The sequence below is a fragment of the Xyrauchen texanus genome, chromosome 28 (genome assembly GCF_025860055.1).
Source record: "Xyrauchen texanus isolate HMW12.3.18 chromosome 28, RBS_HiC_50CHRs, whole genome shotgun sequence".
In the NCBI taxonomy this organism is placed as follows: domain Eukaryota; kingdom Metazoa; phylum Chordata; class Actinopteri; order Cypriniformes; family Catostomidae; genus Xyrauchen; species Xyrauchen texanus.
The window spans coordinates 7610312-7632313 of NC_068303.1; the positions used below are offsets into that span (position 1 = coordinate 7610312).

Sequence of the window (22002 nt, forward strand, 5' to 3'; positions counted from 1 at the left end):
CATACTCATATTTTAAATTGAAAGCCATATATAACAATTCTTCAGATTACAAACATAACATCTCACTTTAAGGATGTTGAGACACCCAAAATGATGATGAAAACTTTCTAAATTGTGACTCAGTGTTTCTTGGTCAGCAATTTTATTTTATTTCTAGCTAACAGGCAGTGGCATGCAGGATGTTGCCCAACTTCACACACGCATGCTTAATTACAAGGCCATGACACCTGTAGGTTTACTTGTACCAAATGATCAATGTTTGCAGTCAGACAGCAATTAAATTCACTCACTGATGGTCACACTTTCTAGTTCTATCGGGAAGACACGCAGGCTTGAGTGAAGTTTGAGATGCCATTTATTTGATAGATGTAAAATGGGAGGTGATATCTCTCTCTTTGGTGTAGGCCCCGTCCGGCAGTCCGAGGTAGTTGTACCCGGAACCGTCATGTCCTGCCGGAGATAGGAGGCAGGGGCGAGGAGCCTACCCCCCTGCGGGACAGGGCTCAACTGGTGGTGGTGGGGAGGTGGAGGTTGCAGTGTTAGCACACTGAAACAGCAATGTGATAGATTGTGTGCGGACTTATAAAGCATTGGCTTACGTGCGATTGGCTAGGAGTTACCCAGCTAATGATGTGATGATGTGCCCCTGCTGGTCTTCCCGCTAGAACTACGCTCCACTTCCATTTCTTTTATCATTACCAAGTTAAAACTTGTTGCACAAATGCCTCAAAAATCTGAATGCTACTGTTGCCATACTTACCTTAAAGGTGAGTTCCAACTCAGGACTAAATGGAAATTATGTTCTGACAAACAAGCCAAGATCTGCTGAAAGGAAGAGAATAAGGCCTTTAAAAAAAAAGTGCTCTTTCATAAATCAGCCAACATATAGTCTGAGGCTTTCAAAATGGTCAAAACCATCTGCTGGGAAATTGAAAGTTTCACAACTGGGGAACGTTTGCATAAAACCTTTGACAAAAAAAAAAAAAGAAGAAGAAAGAATTCATAGATCTTAGTGTATGAAATCTAAGGCCTTTTAACCAACTAACCCCGATAAACCCTAAAAAAAAGGGGGGTTCCAGACAAAGCTTTGACAAGCCTAACTGAATGTTTATTTTAGTACGTTTTTTCTCTAATTTTTATTGCTTACAAAAAAAGCTTATGAGCCAATATATGTCTTTGAAAATATTAAACAACCACACCTACAGGGCATTGTTTTTCAAGAACAAACCAGACCTCACCAAAAAAAAAAAAAAATGACCTTACTAAAAATAGTAATACTAAGAACTGGAAGAATTTTATACAAATAACCATTAAAAGGACTGAAAGTTAAAAAAACTGAATTGAATCCTCTAAAACAGTGTAAGATCTCCCAAATGAAAGATGCCAAGGGAATGATGTAATGGGGAGTTTAAGGATCCTTGGTGGCACATTCAGAGACACAAAATCAATAATGCTTCATTATTGATAAGAACTGTGATCCATCTGCAGGAAGTTCAGAATCCATTAATGTCTCATCTTACCTTCTTTCTCCCTTGACCACAGTTGTGGAAATTGTGGAAATTGAAGCTTTGCAGGCCATAATGCCTGAACAGAGACCTTGAACTCTCAAACAGGTTAGACTTTACTCTGTGATTCAGCCAGTCAATGGAAATGACCTCACTACTGCTCTAATGACACAATATATGCTTAGTACAATCAGATATTAACATGCATTACCAAAAAAAATCTAAATAAATAAAAAACTGTTGGAAACATGGCCCATGGTTAGTGCATGTTGTCATGCTAATGAAAGCGGCATGGGTTAAAATCTGGCTTTCAAATATTTCCTGGTCCTGTTACCCCCATCATTTCCTGTTATCTTTTGAACATCCCTATAAATCAGGGGTCCCCAAACTTTTTTCTATGAGGGCCACATCATTTTTCCTTTCTATAATGGAGGGCCGTAGTCTAACAGAAAATGGCATGGGCCGGAGTGATTTATTGTGGAGATTTTATTATGATTTTAAATGGATTTACAGTATTATGCCTCCTAATGCTAGATTAATTTATTATTTATGCACCATACATATCAAGTGATATATAGCCTATTAAAAGAGCATTATTACTATCGTAATGACATTTTTTCATATTCATTGCTATTGAAATCAAATTATTTACTTACTCATGCGTATTAGGCTAATCAGTGTGAACTATGGGCTTGTTTCTGGCTGGTGAGAAGTCCAGTGTCAGATTCCATTCCTGTCACAGCCAGTCTCAAAGACTGATGCAAATGTTCATCAGTGAGTCGTCATCTCATAGGATTTTTCATCAGTTTCATGCGTGAAAAGGTTTGCTCACAGATATACGTGCTGCCAAAAGTGTGGACATCTTCATTGCATTCCTTCTGATGTTTGGGTAGGTCTCGTTAGGGAGGGCAGTATAGAATTCAATGAGACTGTTGGGCTTAAACGCGTCTTTCAGAACATCAGAGTTCTGTAACTCAGCCAACTCAAACTGATAAGAAGGCAGGGCTTCGTCAATGTCAGCAGCAAAAGGGTTCTGAAAAAGGCAGATTTCTTTAGCGTGGACATGTAGCTCACAGAATCGCACATCAAACTCCGCCTTCAGCATTTCCAGCGCTTCCACTGACTTTTCAGCTGGGAATGGGACCACTGGTTTCTCAGCTGAGAGGCTTTGGGTAACAGGGAGATGGGTGAAGTCTTGCTTTTGCACTTGTCCCACAAGCAGTGCTAGTTTCACCTCAAATGCTTTTATGTGGGAATACATGTCACATATTAGTTTCCCCTTGCCTTGGAGCTGCACGTTGAGGCCATTCAACATTTCTGTCACATCTGTTAAAAAGGCGAGGTCCCATTTCCATTTTGTGTCGATCAGTTCTGGGACAGTTTTGCCCTTTGTCAGAAGAAAAACATTGATTTCGGGTAGCAGCCGAAGAGAAGACTCTAGCTCGGACAGAAAGACTTGGAACTGCCTGTGTTTAAGTCTGTTTGCTCTGATGAAGTTTATACATGACACCACCACTTTCATAATCGATTCCCACTTCAGAACTTTGCAGCACAGTGCTTGCTGTTGAATTAGGCAGTGTACTTGTAAAGGGGGCATGAGACCTCTTTCCTCCATTTCTCTATTCCTGCGTCCTATCAGTCCCCTTGACGTGCCAACCTTACTAGGAGCTCCGTCAGTCGTGATGCTGGCCAGCTTAGACCAGTCTAGATCCAACTCTTCTATCGTTTGGCACACTTTACCAAAAATATCCTCCCCTGTCGTAGTACCTTTGAGACTTTTTAGGGCTGCCAGCTCCTCGGACACTTCAAAGTTTGAGCTAACTCCGCGAAGAAAAATGAGCAGCTGTGCCGTGTCCTGCATGTCATTACTTTCATCCAGCGCTAATGCAAAAAAATCTAATTCTTTCACTTTTTCCTTCAGCTGGGCATATACATTATACCCCATTTCTTCAATTCGTCTGGTGATTGAAATGCGGTGAGTCTGTCCGCAAGTAAAGACGTCTTTCTTATCGAGGCACACCTCCTCCGCAACAGCATTCATACATTTCTTTACGAACTCACCATCACTGAATGGCCTACCGCAGGTTGCAATCAGTTTAGCTACCTGAAAGCTAGCTCGAATGGATGACTGGTTCAACTGGGTTTGCCGTACAAACGTATTTTGCTGAGCAGATAGTCCACTTTTTAGCTTCGACACTTTGTCTGCTCTCATTTGGCCTTGTAAACTCGCATACTTGTCTCTGTGGTGGGTTTCATAGTGTCGGCGCAGATTGTATTCTTTGAACACGGAGACTGTTTCTTGACAGATGAGGCAAACAGCCATTTCTTTGCATTGAACAAAAAAATAATCACTTGTCCACTTTTGGTTAAATACCCTGCATTCTGAATCAACTTTTCTCTTTCCCAACCGTTTGGCCATTTTGTTGTCACTTTAAATTTTCTTGCTGGATTGCGTGCACCCGCTCGATCACGATGGAACGTTAATCCGGGTGAATCTAACAAATAATTTGGCTACTTTAATAATTATGACTAAGGGAAAATTTTTTTTGAAAGCCAATATGTATTATCAAATACAAATATGATATGATTAAAACATATTTAAAATTAAATTGTAAAAATATTTCTCTGCATGGCATTGTTCAGAGGGCCGGTCCAAATGTGGGGGCGAGCCGTATTCGGCCCGCGGGCCGTAGTTTGGGGACCCCTGCTATAAATAATCCTAAAAAGGTCATAAAACATAATAATCTAGCAATCTATATTAAATAGCAATTTCACACTTATTTGTGCAGCAATTACATGTTACATTAATAAAGGCTTAAGATAAATTTTCTTTAAACAATTCCTTTCAAAATCCTACAGAACCACGAGTGTAAACTGTAAGTGAGAGCTGCCTTTGTGATTTTGATCTTGGAGCAATCTTTCTCCCATTACCTGATGCAGCATATCCTGTGCGATACTCCAGGAATTGCCACAATCCTATCATCCCCTACTGCAGTACCTTCATCCCAAATGGAATGCAATCAGTCACCATGACAACAGACGGCCATCTTCACCATTCCAAGGGGTGAACGGTTCAAGCCTGAAAACATCTATTTCAAGGTTTGCTAAGCATCTTACAGTGTTTACAGTTATTTGACTTTGCATGGACTAAATGCTGTTTGGCTTGGCTTTATATTCAATGGCCTACTATTGTTTGACAACAGATCATTACAAAGCAGTTATGGTAATATGTATAACCAGCCTAATTATCTTGCATTATTTACGCTATGTGCTTAGAATGGATTGCTCATTTAAAAGGGACATGCATTGTAATAAATGGTTTATAATAGAAAAGCAGATTTTCTTTGCTCTTCAGAAATAAGTGTTCAATGTCCGATGTAGATGTACTCTAACTTTTACAATGCTCCCTCCCAGTCCACTCAGATCATATATGAATAATAAGCTTGAAAATTGGTTATTTAGTAATCATCATGGTTGACATCACAACTATAAGAAGATGAATACATTACAGCTCACATCTACTTATCAAACTATGCAGAAGCATAGTTCCTCATTTCATAAACAAAAAGGTCAGCCAATCATAACAGAGCATATAGAAGAATTAAAAGGTACAGTAACAAAAGAAATTTAATGGAAAACTTTAAACTTTCAACTTGTCCCATAAAAAGCAAAAATCATGGTCACAGTGAGGCCCTTACAATGGAAGTGAATGGGGCCATTTTTAGGAGGGGTTAAAGTCAGAAACGTGAAGGTTTTAATTTGATAAAAGCACTTGCATTTATTATTCTGTTTAAAATGTGTATTATTTGAGCTGAAAAGTTGTTGAAATCATTGTTTTTGCAGGATTATGGGGTTTACAGCTTTAAATCGTCATGGAAACAGAAGTTGTAAAATTGGAACACAGATAAAAACCTTACACAGATAAGATTTCATCACACAATAAATCATGTTAATATGTCTATTGTTTATGTCTTGCAGTTATACTTTTGAAACTGTGAATATTTTAACATTTACAAATTGGTCCCATTCACTCTCATTGTAAGTACCTCACTGGAACCCAAATTTTGGCTTCTTTTTTTTCATGAAAAGGAGGGACGAGTCATAATTAATGTTTGTGGTAATCAACATTATGCAACCAATGCTGTCTATTGAGCTTTACTTGTATTGACTTTCTTTTAACAGTAAAATACAAAAAGAGAACGAGAGACTCACTCGCTGTTCACAATCATTGTATTGGTGAAAAAAAGAGGCAAAGAAGTGAATGGTAACTGAAACTAACATACTGTCTAACAGCTCCTTTTGTGTTCCACGGAAGACATGTGGGCACATTTTTATTTTTGGGTGAACAATCCCTTTAACGTAATAAGCAACTCTTAATATAAACTAAAGAAGCTAAACTATGTCAGCCAAGAACAGAAAGCTGAGGCTGCAGTGTGCACAGGCTCACCAAAACTGAACAGTTAAAGACTGGAAAAGCATAGCCTGGTCTGATGAATTGCGATTTCTGCTGAGGTACATAGATGGTAGGCCCACTGCAGCCTCAACCTGACGTGGTCTTCTGCTTTTTTAGCCCAATAGCTAGTGTGTGGTGGGCATTCTGGCACACTATGGCTGCCATCGCATCATCCAGGTGAATGCTGCACACTGGTGGTGGTTGAGGAGATTTCCGCTATATATGTAAAGTGTTTTAAAAGCCTCGAAATATATAAATGTCAGGAAATTATTGACCTCAAGCATTCTAAATTGTTATTCTGCTCACTACAATTGTACAGAGTGGTTATCTGAGTTACTGTAGACTTTGTCAATTCTAACCAGTCTGGTCATTCTCTGTTGACCTCTCTCTTCAATAAGGCATTTCCATCCACAGAACTTGGCTGATTAGATAATCGCATGGATGTTTGTTGGTGCCTGATGGGCTGGTTTGAGTATTTCTTTATCTGCTGATCTCCTGGGATTTTCATGCATAACAGTCTCTAGAATTTACTCCGAATGGTGCCAAAAACAAAAAACATACAGTGAGTGGCAATTTTGTGGATGGAAATGCCTCCAAATACTAATACTGTTTTGTAGGCACGAGGTGGACCTACACAATATTAGGCAGGTGATTTTAATGTTGTGGCTGATCACTATATATACATATATACGTATATATATGTATGTGTGTGTGTGTGTGTGTGTGTGTGTGTGTGTGTAAATAAACAAAAGCAGATATAAAACGAATCTAATGTTTCCTGAAACACACCAAAACAAAAAGTTACTTATATAAATGTCTTTATTGCCCAGTATGCAACTTTGCTGAGCTGTTTGGTGTCCTATTATTACGCACTACATCACAATTAAAAGTAAAAACAAATACTGACAAAAAAAAATCTGATTACATACACTGCTAATAAACATCTCGTGCTTCACTCAGTCCCGGCCAACTTCATCGTCTACAACAGATGGACTGAACAAAGAAAGACCTTTGAGGAGTCCTGCGGAGCCCAATTCAAAACATCTCCTCTTCGTTGGATCCACTTTATTCTCTCCTTCCTTTCTATTAAAGGATTCTGTCCTTGTGTTGGCTGTCTGTGCTCTGGTGGTCCTGTCTTCATTTGCATCTGTGACTCAGTTATTTGCATTGCTGAAATGGTTTTTGTGATTTCTACTTGTGCGCTTGTTGCACAATGTATTTATACTTGTGTTCACGAACACTTTTACCTCTGGTTGAGCTGGGGTTGGAGATTTTGCTACGGTATTTTCCTCAGCTAAAGAAATAAAGGAGAATCTGGAAAGATTGGCTAGTGTGGAGCTGGCAACTTTAGTCTTTGGGTGGTCTGGCTTTGGCAAGGATTGTGGTGGTTTATTCGTTTTAGCGTTAGTCTCACCTGGCGGAAGGCTGTTAAGTCTCAGCTGTTGCTGTTGTTCTACTATGTCTGCAAACATTCCTTTGTGAGCTGTGGTCTCCTCATTGGAAACCTTTGAGGAAAGAAAATTTGTTTTGAAATCCTCACTGGAGTTTCTTAGGAGCACTGCTGTCCTCTGCTGGCGAATGAGAGCTTTGATACTCTTCAGTTGCTTGCCTTTGTGGTACAGTATGTTGCACCACCTCTTTTACTGCCACAAGAACATGGGAACATGGGACACCTGAAGTGGTTGTTCTGCATGAGTTAGTCTCTTTTTGGGCTTGAAGTTAAAGTTTGTTAGTATTACGGCATACATTCTCTGCTCTCTCAGGTTCCTCTAAATCAGGTGCTCCGGTGGCTATGTTTTCTCTTTTAGATTGTCTCTTCCCCGTAATGGGGTACTGTGGGTAGGCATTATGAATAGGGAGAACATTTGCTCCAAATCATCTCCTAAAACTCTATCCTTAATGTTCTTGTCCTAGCTCTGAAAAGAAACACTTTAATCTCTTTTAGTCTTTTGCCTCTTAGCTTTTTGGAGCCACTCTCCACTACAGAAGAGGGCCTGTCTGTCTCATTCACGGATAAATCCACATCATTCTTCCAGAACCCTTGCGGTGCACAAAATGTCTGTTGCTAGGCAACACAGTCATGCATCGTGTCATCGTCCCCTTTGATTACCTCTCTAGAGGTAATCAAAGGGGAGGTGTGAACAATGGAGCCTGTACGGGTCGGACTGGATAAGGAGTGAAACTAGTCTAGGCCTGGATCTGACACCATACTGGGATTTTCATTAGCCAAACTCTCATTGGATTGTTCGTTATTTGGTTTGGGCCCTTTAGGGGAGTCGGAGTTGTGTACTGTAGCCTAGAGAGGTACATGAAAGGCAAGTTTGGGGAAGTTTTTATACAGTGTGCATTCAAATTTATACAGTGGCAATAAAAAGTATATAGACACTTAAGACACACTTCAAAATATATGGATGTCATTAGATAACAAAATATCTTAACAAAAGATCTTTATTTTAAAAACAGACAGCACAAGCACACTTTTCAGGCAAGAAATGTCACAACAAGGAGTTTAAGTTTTAAATGATAAAAAATACAAAAAAGTTTTTTTATGTATAAAGTATAAAATAGAAAATATTTAGGCTTAAACTTGAGGGTAAATGACTTCATACGTTGACTAAAAATCACTTTGGGTCCAGTTGATTAAAAGTTGCAAAAAATGTCTAAAAAAAAGTTAATTCAGACTTTTTTTTTTTGTTTGTTAGTTGTTATTTTTTTAGGAGATGCCATTATTTGTTAGCAGATGCCACTTCTTTTGATATTTTGTAATTGAATGCAATGGCAGTCATACATTTTAAAGTGTGGTTTAAGTGTCAAAATGCTTTTAGGTGCCGCTGTTCACATACTATATATTACATTGCCTGGTAAATATAAAAGTTCCATACTCTAATATTTCGTTGGACCGCCTTTAGCTTTGATTATGGTGCGCATTTGTCGTGGCATTGTTTGTCGTGACAGTATTGATGACGGTAGAGTCGAACCACTCTGTAAAGTCTTCTCCAGCACATTCCAAAGACTTTCAATGGGGTTAAGGTCAGGACTCTGTGGTGGCCAATTCATGTGTGAAAATTATTTTCACACTTTAGATTATGTTCACCTTAGATTATGTTCCCTAAAACACTCTCACAATTAGAGCCCAATAAATCTTGGCATTGTCATCCTGGGATATGGCCGTGCCGTCAGGGAAGAAAAAAAATCCATTGATGGGAATAACCTGCTCATTCAGTACATTCAGGTAGTCAGCTGACTTCATTTTATTGCCGCATAACGTTGCTGAGCCTAGACCTGACCAACTGAAGCAACCCCAGATCATAACAATGCCTCCAGAGGCCTGTACAGTGGGCACTATGCAAGATTACCCTTATGCACCCTTCACTTTGAAATAGGGTAAATCTGGACTCATCAGACCACATGACTATTTTGCATTGCTCCACAGTCCACTCTTTATGCTCCCTAGAAAATTGAAGTTGCTTTTTTCTGATTAGCTTCACTAACAAGTGGCTTTCTTGTGGCCACACAGCTGTTTAGTTCCAATCCTGTAAATTCTCGTCGCATCGTGCATGTCTAAATGCTGTTACTTTCACTATTTTAGTGATCTCCGATCACAATTATTCAAGATTTATTCCGACCACATAACTTCTGCAAAGCTGACGGTTCACCACTATCCTTCCAGGTATAATTATGCATTGGACAGTTCTTAACCCAATTCCAGTGATTTCATCAATCTCCTTAGTTGCTTTCTTTGCTTGATTCAGGCCATTATTTTGCCCCTTCTGAAACACAGTAACATCTTTTCCACGACCACAGGATATGTCTTCTGGCATGGTTGTTTAAGAAATGAGAAGCTACACACTGCATCAGTTAGATTTAAAAGAATTGATGCCAGCTCAAACATATTAATCACTGCAATAATGATCCAATCACAGGCTCTTAACTATCTGCTTATTTAAATCCAAACTGCAATGTTTTTTTTGTTGTTGTTTTTTTTGGCCAGGCAGTGTATAAATGAAATAAAATTGTATATTTATTACAATTTTACCTAGAGAATCTTTGGAGTTCTTTGTGTAGGATATTGGTCAACCCCTGCCTCTCTACCACAATCTCACATTGTGTTTTACACTGCTCTCAGGGGTTATCAGGAAAAGAGGGGCGCAAATCGTTTACATTTTCAAGCAGAGCGCTCACGTGGCAACCAAAACAAAAACACATATCCATCTCTAAAGAATGAAATATAACTTGTTAATTTAGGAACATCAAACACAATGGGAAATGAAAGATTTGACAGAAAACCAAAGGGAAGATCAGGGAGGGAATGATATGTGTTAGTCTGACCTTCAGTGAGGTGGCTGAGTCTCTCCAGCATGCGGATGGAGGTGCAGGCAGCATCATCTTCTCCATATGCCATAAACATGAAGATTCACTTGGAGCTCCTGGGGGAGAGACACAATGGGAAAGTTGATAGACAGAGTGAAAGTGAGCTGTTAATATTAATATTTTGTAAATATGCTTCAAATGGCAAGGCCATTATCTTCTACTTTTGTATCAAAGAGACTTTAAAGATAACTGGCAAATGAGAGGCAAAATCCAGCCATTGATAGGACAGATTTTTCATTTAAAATTACGTCACCTGGAAAAATAAAGACTGAACTAGCAGGAAATCTAACAGAGGAGGCATGAACAACGATACGATAGGGGGAGTCTGATCTACTTACATATCTGCTGATGTTATTTACACCAAAAACATCTGCTATACAGTGGCACCAATAAGTATTTGAATGCTTAAAAGAGTAGTTCACCCAAAAATGAAACTGTCATAATTTACTCAAGTCATTCCAAACATGACTTACTTTTTTATGCAGAACACAAAAGGAATTTTTTTTAATGAACATCCCACTCAGTCTTTTCAATACAGTGGAAGTTGATAGTGACTCAATCCAAAGCTTAAAAAGGGACCCAAAGTATCATAAAAGTAGTCCATGTGACTCATGCGTCATATTCCAAGTCTTCTGAAGGCAAACAACCTGATATTTCCAATAAATCATTTTCAGTGTAATTCTTAACATCTGTTATGCGTATATGAGAGAAGCTTGCATGTTCACACAATGATTGTTAAATCATTTTAGCACTACTACTAGCACTACTTTAAAGAAATAGTTCACCCAAAAATTCAATTCACCCTCATGCCATCCCAGATGTGTAGGACTTTCTTTCTTCTGCAGAACACAAACAAAGATATTTAGAAGAATATCTCAGCTCTGCAGGTCCATGTAATGCAAGTGAATGGTGACCAGAACTTTGAAGCAGAATAAAAGTAATCTATTAGACACCATTGGTTTAATTCATATCTTCTGAAGCGATCCAATCAGTTTGGGGTGAGAACAAACCAAAGTTTTTCACTATAGAGTAAATCTTGACTTCAGCATTCAGCAGTATTGACTTGGCGATCATGATTTCAAGCTTGATTACACTTCCTAGCGCCATCTAGCTCTCTGTGCATGTCAAGCACTAGAAAGTGTAATCAAGCTTGAAATCAAGATTATGCTTAGAGACTGCAATGACAAGATGTACTGTGAAAAATGAGTTACATTTTGGTCCGTTCTCACCCTAAACCAAATAGATCACTTCAGAAGACCTTGATTAAACCACTGGAGTCATATGGGTTACTTTTAAGTAAGTATGGAGCTTCAAAATTTTGCCCAATTATAATTTTTGAGTGAACTATCCCTTTAACCATATTCAAACAAAGAGTCATTTATTTAAAGAAGAGCACAAGCACACATTTCAAGTTAAGCATTTAAAAAAAAGAAGTTTGTACATGTGCAACATACTGTGTACTTTTTGGGGCCACTGAATATGATATATTCTAAGAAATCTGTTTTTAAAGTCAAGTAAAAAACATGCCAATAAATATGTTTAAATATTTACAGGTAAAGATATAAAGATATAAAAAATAAAGAATGATAAAAACAATTTGGAGGCAGTTTTGAGTCCCCCACAAATTCTATTTCAATTGTAAATTGTAAATATCTAAATGATTTGCTATTACAAAGCAAAAGACTCTTCTTTAGGCCAAACCTTTATTCTGTAGGATGATGGTGGAGGTCCCACTCAGTAGTGGGATAGCTAGAGCCACATTCACTGGAACAGACATATTAGGGTGATCTGCCAGGTGATCCTTGTGTTCAGTTTGCACACCATTCTAGAATAGAATCTAAGTAAACAATTTAACCCTCTGATTCTGGTGTCAATGTTTAAAAGCAATTTTGAACCCTTCAGGGTGCGATGCTGCACCCAAAATCACCATGGGTGATTGTCTTTGACTCTCAACTATAATTCTATATGACTGTTCTCTTTATATGTCATTGCGTTATTTATTTATGCCAACATCAATTCAAAATAGTTGACAAATGCACCACTTTTATTGATTTGGATAGAAGATGCCTGAAAACATTATGTCCCCCAGCACTCACCCAGCTTTGGTCACACTGATGATCTGTTGCTCCATTACTTCATGGATGCTGGTGCGGTCGTGCTCTTTAATGCTGTCGAATTTGTCAATGCAGCACAAACCTCCTTCAGAGAGAACGAGAGCTCCTGCCTCGGGGTGTCATTCTCCAGAGTCCTTCACAGCTGCCACCGTCAGACCTGACATACATTTTGTGCATTTACATACAGTACATCAGAAAAATACGACTTTCCAAAATGATGTGTTTCCCAATGTTACATACCTGGGGGTTTCTTCAACTTTGGCAGTGTGAACTTTTAAACAATAAATTCTCTTATAACTTTATATACTCTCACTATTTCCTTTATTTTGTCTGCTAACAACTCCAAACACTGGACATCAATGCATCACAGAATAATTGTCATTTTAGACATTTTGTCCCACAAGCAGCAGATGAGACTCTCCTACATGGCACATATTTCACCATCTATTCACAAAAGTATGAATTTTGTTTTATAACATTATGTGGTGGAATTTTTATATAATTTAACATTTAAAATATGACAAATTAGAAAAAGGAGAAAGGATTCAATCTGAAAACGTTGTCTCTACATATTAAGCTGGGATAGCGTCTACACATAGGGCTGGGAATTGATACAGATTTCCCGATTCACAATCTCTCGATTCGATTTCGATTTGATTTAATATTGATTCATATGGGTATATTTGAGTTATAATTCCCTTTTTGCATTTCATATGAAAGAAATTCTCTTCCAGCTAATGCTGTTAATTATACAGGGGACAGGCTAACTAGTTACAATCTGCAAAGTATATTGTATTTAGTTTTACATTATTTTGGTCACATTTTAGATTTAAAAAAATGAACAAATCCATGCATTTAATCAATAAATATGATATTACATAAATTACATTTTTGTTTAATGTTTACTGTTTAATTGCATGATGTTTTCAGTGTACCAGTTACAAGTATTTACATTGATTTGTAGAACACATGTTAAAAGCCGGCACTGTCTCTTTAAGAAAAACCAACATTTTTGAAAAGAGTGTCTGTTAATGAGCACGTTAATGAGAGAAGACTTGAATTTCTTTACTTTATCTGCCATGCATGGCTAGAATTAAATGTTTATTTAAATGTACTTATTTTTATCAATAAATGACTAAAGAACAGAAAGAGTATTAAGAGAGACATTATTAATTGACAAATCGATTACGTGGATCTCGTCTTTGGACACACATTACAACTTTTACTCTCAACACGCAGTGAAAGGATCTCACTGCTGAATACTCCACCACTATAATACACAATTCATTCACTGGTAAGTGAAATCTAAACATTTACCAGCCAGTTGCCAAATATATTCATCTATTGTAGTGAAGGGTTGCGCATAGAGTAAAAGATCGATCTTGGGATTTAAGACTTGCTATCGAGATCATTCAAATGAAGATCGCAATGCATTGTAAAACCTATATTTTTACTCAACCCTAATTACATATTTCACTTTTAATTAATCAAATGTTATTCAGTTATTGTCTTGGAAATAAAAATGGTCTTTATGCATTTGTGACCCATTTATTGTAACAAATATAAAAAAAATTTAGCAGACTGATCAAACAGAGAAAAATATTAACTGTGATATTTTCTCCAGTTTCATTGTCACACTGAATGGTTGAGCACTGAAGTATAACTGCAATACTCAGAAACAGCGCTAAAAAACAAAACAAAACAAAACAACAACAACTTCTACAGCTTAGCACATTACAGAGAGTAAAAATTCCAACCAAGACAAATTCACCTGATTTGCAGCTGTCAACAACGTCATCCTCCAGAATGATAGGAATAGAGCGAGGGTTTGGTGTACTTGTTGGTGGAGATTGTTTGCTCAGAAAGTTGTCATGTTCATACTGCAATAAATAAAAGACTTGATATGTGAAGCAAGTCCCATTCGGCTGTGGCTCAGGTGGTAGAGCGGTTCGCCCACTAATTGCAGGTTTGGCTGATCGATTCCCGGCCCACATGATTCCACATGCCGAAGTGTCCTTTGGCAAGACAGTTAACCCCAAGTTGCTCCCAATGGCAGGCTAGAGCCTTGCATGGCAGCTCTGCCATCATTGCTGTATGAGTGTGAGTGTGATTGGGTGAATGGGACACAGTGTAAAGGGATTTGGTAACCGCTAAGGTTAAAAAAGGCGCTATATAAGTGCAGACCATTAGGGATTAGTGGTTAGCGATTTGAGTTGGTATCCAGCGGGTTTGTTCCAAAAACGAAAATCAATGATAAATTCCATCACTTTGGATAAAAGGGTTTGCTAAATGATTACTTAAAAGTTACAATTATTTCTCTTTTCTCAGCTTAATATGCAGAGTCAACTAAAGTCATTTAGCTTGCAACCAAAAAGGTGTAATACTGTGATGCTATTCATTTTTTTGTTTTGTTTGTTAGAGCGGCCTGTTCAGCCTGACACAGCAACATTGGCTCAAGGAGTGGTGGGAGTTTGGGGCGGGACTGTCTGTTTGTACAACCAATGGAAGATTGGGGGAAATCTCTTGAATCTGTTTGAAAACATTTATTTATTTTTGCAATTCTGTTTGGTGACAGAAGTCACAAACTGCTTTAAGTGTGTTATTTTTGTGTGACACAAGTGGGACCAATAGGAAATGCTAAAATAATGACCATTTCCAAATATGTGGATGCCTAGATGGGGCAATGCATTATAATTTAAAAAGAATACTGTTATTTAAAATAAGGATAATAATAATAAGGATAAAAAAATGTATTCTCTGAAGAACATACCTTCATTTTATAATAATCTTCACAAAAGGATATCCAGTGAAAGATAAATAATACAATTGCATGACCTCATCAAACAATCATTTTTGCACGAAAAAACAACAACAAACATTAAGGTGTACTGATGGTAGCGAGAAAAGACTTTTTAAAATACTGCCATAATTTACTCACCCTCACTTACATTTTGGGTTTGCATATTGTTTGTCTTCAGAAGACTTGGTATTTGATGCAAAAGCCGCTTTGACTGCATTTAATATACTTTTGGGTCCTTTATTAAGCTTTAAAGTGAGGCACTTTCAAGATCAATTGTATTGATAAGACATTCTTTCAACTTATGCGTTACATATAAGAAAGTCATATGGGTTTGGACAACGTGAAGGTGAGTAAATGTTGACAGAATCTTCTTTTTTTTGGGTGAACTATCCCTTTAACATCTCACCTGCTCTTGGATTTTGATCTCCTGGTAGTCCTTGCAGGCATCTGGAGGGGCGTCACTCCCAGACAGGCAGGTTAATTTGAGTTGTCTTCACTGGGGCAGCTTGTGGGGGGAGCTGTTGAAAGTCAGCTTGCACTGAGAACACATGCCTGCACTTATTGCACATGTATTCTCTCTCGTACTCCAGTACTTTAGTCGCACTGATGCGTATGACTGTGCCCGTGACGGACCATGACGTTTCTTCGTCCGTGGAACAAAACAGGAGAAATTTAGCAGGATTTCCATATAGGCTTCACAATAAAGACAATGACCATGTCAGGGTCTGCAAAAAGGACTACATTTATTGTAATTGAAATCAAACCTAGTGCAAAAGATGCAAATGAGATTTGAGACTAACATTATACTTACATTTCGGTATGTTCTTCAAAGTATGGACTAAGAAGAATAGAAACGGAGCACACAAACAGCATCCCTCCCCGTTCACTTTAAATGTATGGAGAGATAAACGTGAAAATTCATACAGGTCATACAGGTTTGGAATGACATAAAGATGGCTAAATGATGACAGAATTTTCATTTTTGGTGAAGGAAAAGTCATTAACCACTTGGTGTCAGTGTTGTTCCACTAGGGCCTGTTTGAGAATACATGGTGTTCTACTGCAAGATGTCGCTGCACATTTATTTTTAAATGTATAAAAGAGGAGTTACAGCTTCTTGCATAATAAATCAACTCAGTGTACATTCAATATTTGAAAATGGTCTGGCATTGGATATGTTAGTGAAAAGCATGTGAGACACAGTTGCATCATAAAAAACATAAAAGAAGGAAGAATCAAAATTGTCAAAGTTACTTAGGCAATGAAACAAGCTTTGATTTTCTCTTTTCCCCTGTAACCACAGACTGATTGCAGAACAAAGTGGCTGTAGAGAAAGTAGGTTTGGGTAAATTGTGTTTATTGTGATGAGTCACGTCTGCAAGGCAACAGATGAAGAGCGTGTAATTACAGGTGACAGCAATTGTCTCCTGGAGGACGTGAGAGAAAAACACTTGGCTTCGGCGCAATGCAATGTGATACATCCCACATACATTAGGAATCAAAGACATGTCTCCATCTCAGCCTACACGGCATCTAAAACTATCTTCATATTCTTCCTGTGAGTGTCAATGTGCAGATAAACAGATGATGAATGTCTTTCTTTATAATACAAGTACATCACACCTCTTCAGAACGAGAACTATACTAATGCATAACATGTCCGTGGACTTCAAGTTTGTAAATCTAACATCAAGATGTTAGATTTACATTTATATGATGGACAAGGGGGGAGTGTTTCTCTTGTGTTCTGTGAATGGTCATGACTTCTTTTTAGTTTTTCACCAATTTTAAACCCTTTTTTGCCTGCAATACTTCATTTTAAATGGTCCTGTGAAGTGACATGAATTTTTAGTACAGGACAGTTTTCCATGTGTCTCTGTCTCGATTAATATGAGGTCATAAAACTGCGTGAATGCAGTAACAATTATAAAAGAATTAGCAAAATGCTGTTTAAAATAGGTTTAGATGGAGTATAGCATCTTGTCATCTTGTCAACTGCACAAAGGTATTACATGCCAACATCATGTAATATTGTTTTTATATGACTTATACAGATATTTTTATACTGTATTATGTTACTGTATGAGAGTCAGGTAACATATGCACAACCAAATTATAGTTCAACTATTTACTAAATCATTAACTACAATAAAAAAAATGCATGTATTACGAATACAAATTATATGAATATCATTTAGCAGATGTTTTTATTCAATGTAAGCACCTTAAAAGGTTTTCTTCTATCAGGGTAATGTAATAAGTAGGGGTGGGAACCAAGAATCAGTTCTTGTTCAGTTCCTGTTCTGTTCGTTAAAAAATACCGGAATAGTTTGATCTTCATGACTTTCGGTTCCGTTAATGGTTCCCCTAGGTGAAATTTTCTGCCGATGCGGCTGGAACACTGTACTGAAATACTCTGACAGTGTTTCCAGCAGCCCATTTCTGCAGCAGCGCTGCCTTCAATTTTTATGTCTTATGACCCGGCTCTTTTAAATCTACAGCGTGAAACATACAGCACTTCCGGTATGGGCCGATTCCAGAAAGAATGATTCTAATGAGCCGGTTCTTTTGAATCTACAGGACGAAACATACAGCGCTTTCGTTAGAAACCGGCATAGACGTAATGAGACCTGTTGAAGTCTCACAAGTCTGAAGTAATACATTAGACTACATCACATTGTCTCTGGAATTGTTACTGTAATGTCATGTTGCTTTAGATATCTGAGACTTCAGTCGAGCAGTGCAGTTACTGACTGGTTGTTCATATGACAATGTGTAATTAAAGATACGTGAGTTTTGTTGAAATAAGTGGAAGTTTATAAAGTTATAAATTAATAAATTAAATATGCTTTCACTGTTTAAATTTGTTAATTTAAAATATAGTTACAATCTTTTGTTGGATTGTATTTATGTCTCTAAAAAGTCTGCAACACCTTTTATGAGAATTTTATAACATTTATTTGATTTGTTATTTCTGCTCTGTAGTAGAGGGCAGTAAATACAATAAGAATTGCATTTCTCATTTCCAAATAATACTTAAAAAAAATTCAAAAATAATTACAGGAATTGTTACTGGAACCGTTAAGGAACCGGAATCCTTAGGAGGTTTGGGAATCAGAATTGTTAAAAGTAGAGAATAACCTGATAATTTCAAGTCTCGTGTAAACGTGATTTTCTTACATTTTCAGCTTTAATAATTTATAGTATCTATCAGTGTATTGCTATAAATGTAAACATGTTCACTGACTCATCAGTGACCAGGGCTGGACTGGTAATCTGGCATACCGGACATTTTCCCGGTGGGCCGACGCACTTTGGGGCCGATCAAGGGCGGACTGGCCATCTGGAGAACAGAGCAGACCGGTGGGTCGGCCACGAAATGGGCTAAAATGAGCCACTGAGTAATGCAGAAGTGACCACAAACTGGCGGCGTGATATGCAGAAAAAGACAGCGAACACCCCCCAACCCCAACTTTTGGGCCAGTTGCTATGTAAAATCCCGGGCCGATTTCTCTTCCCAGTCCAGCCCTGTCAGTGACTATAGAAAATCTGCTTAAACTAAAAAATTAAAAAAACCCCGCCAACATAAGAAACCCGCATTTACACTAGAAATCACTTGAAATCACAGGGTTATTCACTACTTATGCCATCAAAATTTAAACAGTCATGCGCACAACACTTGCACACACTAGATAAGCTGGTAAATCACTGGTAAAGGTGTTTACATGCAGGATAAAATCGGGATATTGGGCAAAAAGCTGTGCCCAATCAGTTTACGCTTATACCGTTTATGCCTTTTACATGATCTAACACATTGTCAGTTTATTAAACATAATCGGTGTAAGATTAAGTAAACAGGTTCAAATATCTGCAGTATTGCACTGCCAATAATACTAATAATAATACTTATAATAATAATAATAATAATAATAGTAATTATATAACATTATAATCAGATATCTCTAAATATCTCTAAAGAGAACATGTCAATAACAAGGCTTACTGAGATGCCACTTAGACACACATTTGTACTTACTAATGACCTTCATCTATGCATGCAATGTCCAGACACATGCAATGGTTCTTTATCATGATATGGCCAATGGTCTATGAGCTTTTATGAAAGTGTGCACTATTTTCAAAGCCCCTTTCATATTCATATCATGTTGGATCTATGAGTGGAGTCTGCACTCGGGCTATTTATAACTCTCCTCTGTCCACAAAAGCAAATGGGATAAAGCATCCAGGGAACAGGAAAGGTCAAGTCAGCTGATTACTGCCAATGGCAGTCTGAGACTTGGCTACATCAGTATAGAGACCATTAATATTTATTTAGATTTACTTAGCAGATATCTTCTCAACAAACCAGCAAAACAGATTTTAGCCCATATAAAAGTTGGAGTCACAATGCCATGTTGCTAAACATCTTTGAGTAACTTGTTTGTGAACAATAAATCTGACAAAAACCCTGTTGAGATTCCTTGAAGGAGCTACCTTTTCATGTATTTACAATAAAAAGCGTCTGGAGTCTTTAAGCTTCAAAAATGACACAAAAACACCACAAAAGTGTCATAAAAGTAGTCCATTCAACTCTTGGCTTCAACTCTATATTCTAAGTTTTCGGAATCCATATGATAGCTTTGGGTAAGAAAGAGACCCCTCCGTTAAGCTGCTAACTTGAGAATCTCTGCAATCGAATCACTGAGTCAGCTAGCTGAACGAGAACAGGATCACAGTCTGATTCATATACGAATCATTCAGACCAGTGTTTAATTTGAACCGGATCAAATGATTCATTGAAAAGATCCATATTTTTTTTCGCAAATAAAAGATCATCCTCTAATGAACAGTTACTTAAATTTAAATCTGATCGTCACACAAAATTATTGCATGACTTCAGAAGACTTGAAATATACCGCACAAGATGCGTGGAACACTTTTATGATTTTTATGGTGCTTTTGTGCCCTTTTTAAAGATTGAAAGGCTGCAGTCTCTATTCATTGCAATTGCATGGAAAAAAGCAACCAGTATAGTTTTAAACTTTCTCCTTTTGTGTTCCACGGAAGAAAGTCACACCGGTTTTGAACAGTGCTTTCCTATTTGGGTGAACTACTCCTTTAAAGTCTAATTTCCTTTATTTCAGCCATTCTTACCTCTGCCAGCTCTCTCTGATAGCCCATGAATCTGACCTCAAAGAGTCTCAGATAAGACATCCTCTCCCCTCACATCCGGATCAATACACATCCTGCTGAGCTGCTGCTCATGTTGTTGTTACATCAAGCATGTTTGCATTCACACCTGACCACCATCTCTAAGCTTCATCTGATATTTCTCCTGCTCGTGCTTTTCGTGAGTCAACATCCTGATACATAATGAGACTGTTGCAGGGAAAACAGATTAGCATATTGTGTATAGGGTAATATGACACCAGATCACAGGAAGCGAGCATGATAAGAGTTTACAGCAGGACAAAGGAGCTGTTTACCAAGGTGTGCTGCAGTCTAACAACTTGTAGAAGGAAACAGACATGGTGTTGCATTGACAAACTAATAGGCAACAAGCCTGCGAGAGCAAATCAAACAGACAGTGAAGCACTCAGGGGCTTAATGAAACCAAAGATCTACCTGGCACTCTCAGTTACACAAAGAGGACCGTAAACCATATGCATGGCTCTTCTGCATTTGCAATGTGCACTGTGGATGTAGTGGTAAGCTAAATGACTTTGTGAAAGATCTAAGTTGTTGGGCAATGGAGGAGTCAGGAGACAGCGAACAGTTGAGGTATATGTTTTCTCCACACTCAGATAAAACAAAAGGAACACAGTTCTCAGTGGCCAACTCAAACAGGGGCTTTTTAACAGTCTCTCATAGAACTATGCAGTTGTTGCTTCCGGTCATTCGGCCACCAGTTCTCTTACCACTCTCTCTCTGGTGCTCTCTCTCCGCTCTGACACTCTGGTGTGCCTTTTCAGGTCTCCCTCCGCCATCACTATAATTAGAGACAGGTGTTAGAGTCATCATAACCCAGGTGACGATCCTTACCCCTATCTCCCTCCCGCAGACCAACACATGACCACAAAAATTTACTTAATTTAGTTAAAGATTACATAATTCAATTTGATGGAAATGTGTCATGAAATTTAAATGTGTAAATCTTAAAACTAGGCCAAAATATGTTTATGAGTGTATTTACTACTACACAGCAGCACAGTGCAGATGCACAATATAGAAATAATAATAGCCACAATATGTAGAATGGTTGGTATTCCTAAGAACGTGTAATATTGTATTTTTATTCTTCTAGTTCTCACGTTGATGCGGAAAAAAAAGCCATAAATGGGAGTGACAGTTATGAAAGTGGCATATATTGTGGTAGGTTACATAATGAGGGAAACCATGCATCCAAAACACTTTGAAACCAGCGAACTTAGATATTGGAACTTATATATATCGTAAATAATGTATTATTAGTACAATTAAAAAAATTACAACTTTTGTACCTCTTTATAAATTTGTTAAGCATTCCTAATTAAAACATTGATCTGAAGACACAATAAGCTAAGTGACAAAATATAGGTATTGGTAAAATATCTGTATTGTTGAGCCCTGGTAGAGGTGTCATTAATGTACAAGAGTGGGTGTGTTGCTGTTTACCTGAAATACGAACATGCAGACTGTGTTTGAGCCTGAAACTCTCCTGCACTGAGGGAGAAGCCTGAGATAATGCATGGAACGCTTTCTGCAAGGCATTGTCAAATA

At 37.9% G+C, this 22002-nt stretch overlaps 1 pseudogene; it reads right to left on the minus strand.

Annotated features, from left to right (window-relative positions):
* Positions 1 to 1408: 1408 nt before the first annotated feature.
* LOC127622449 (DNA helicase MCM9-like) lies at positions 1409 to 20457 on the minus strand (annotated as a pseudogene).
* Between the last annotated feature and the right edge of the window lie 1545 nt (positions 20458 to 22002).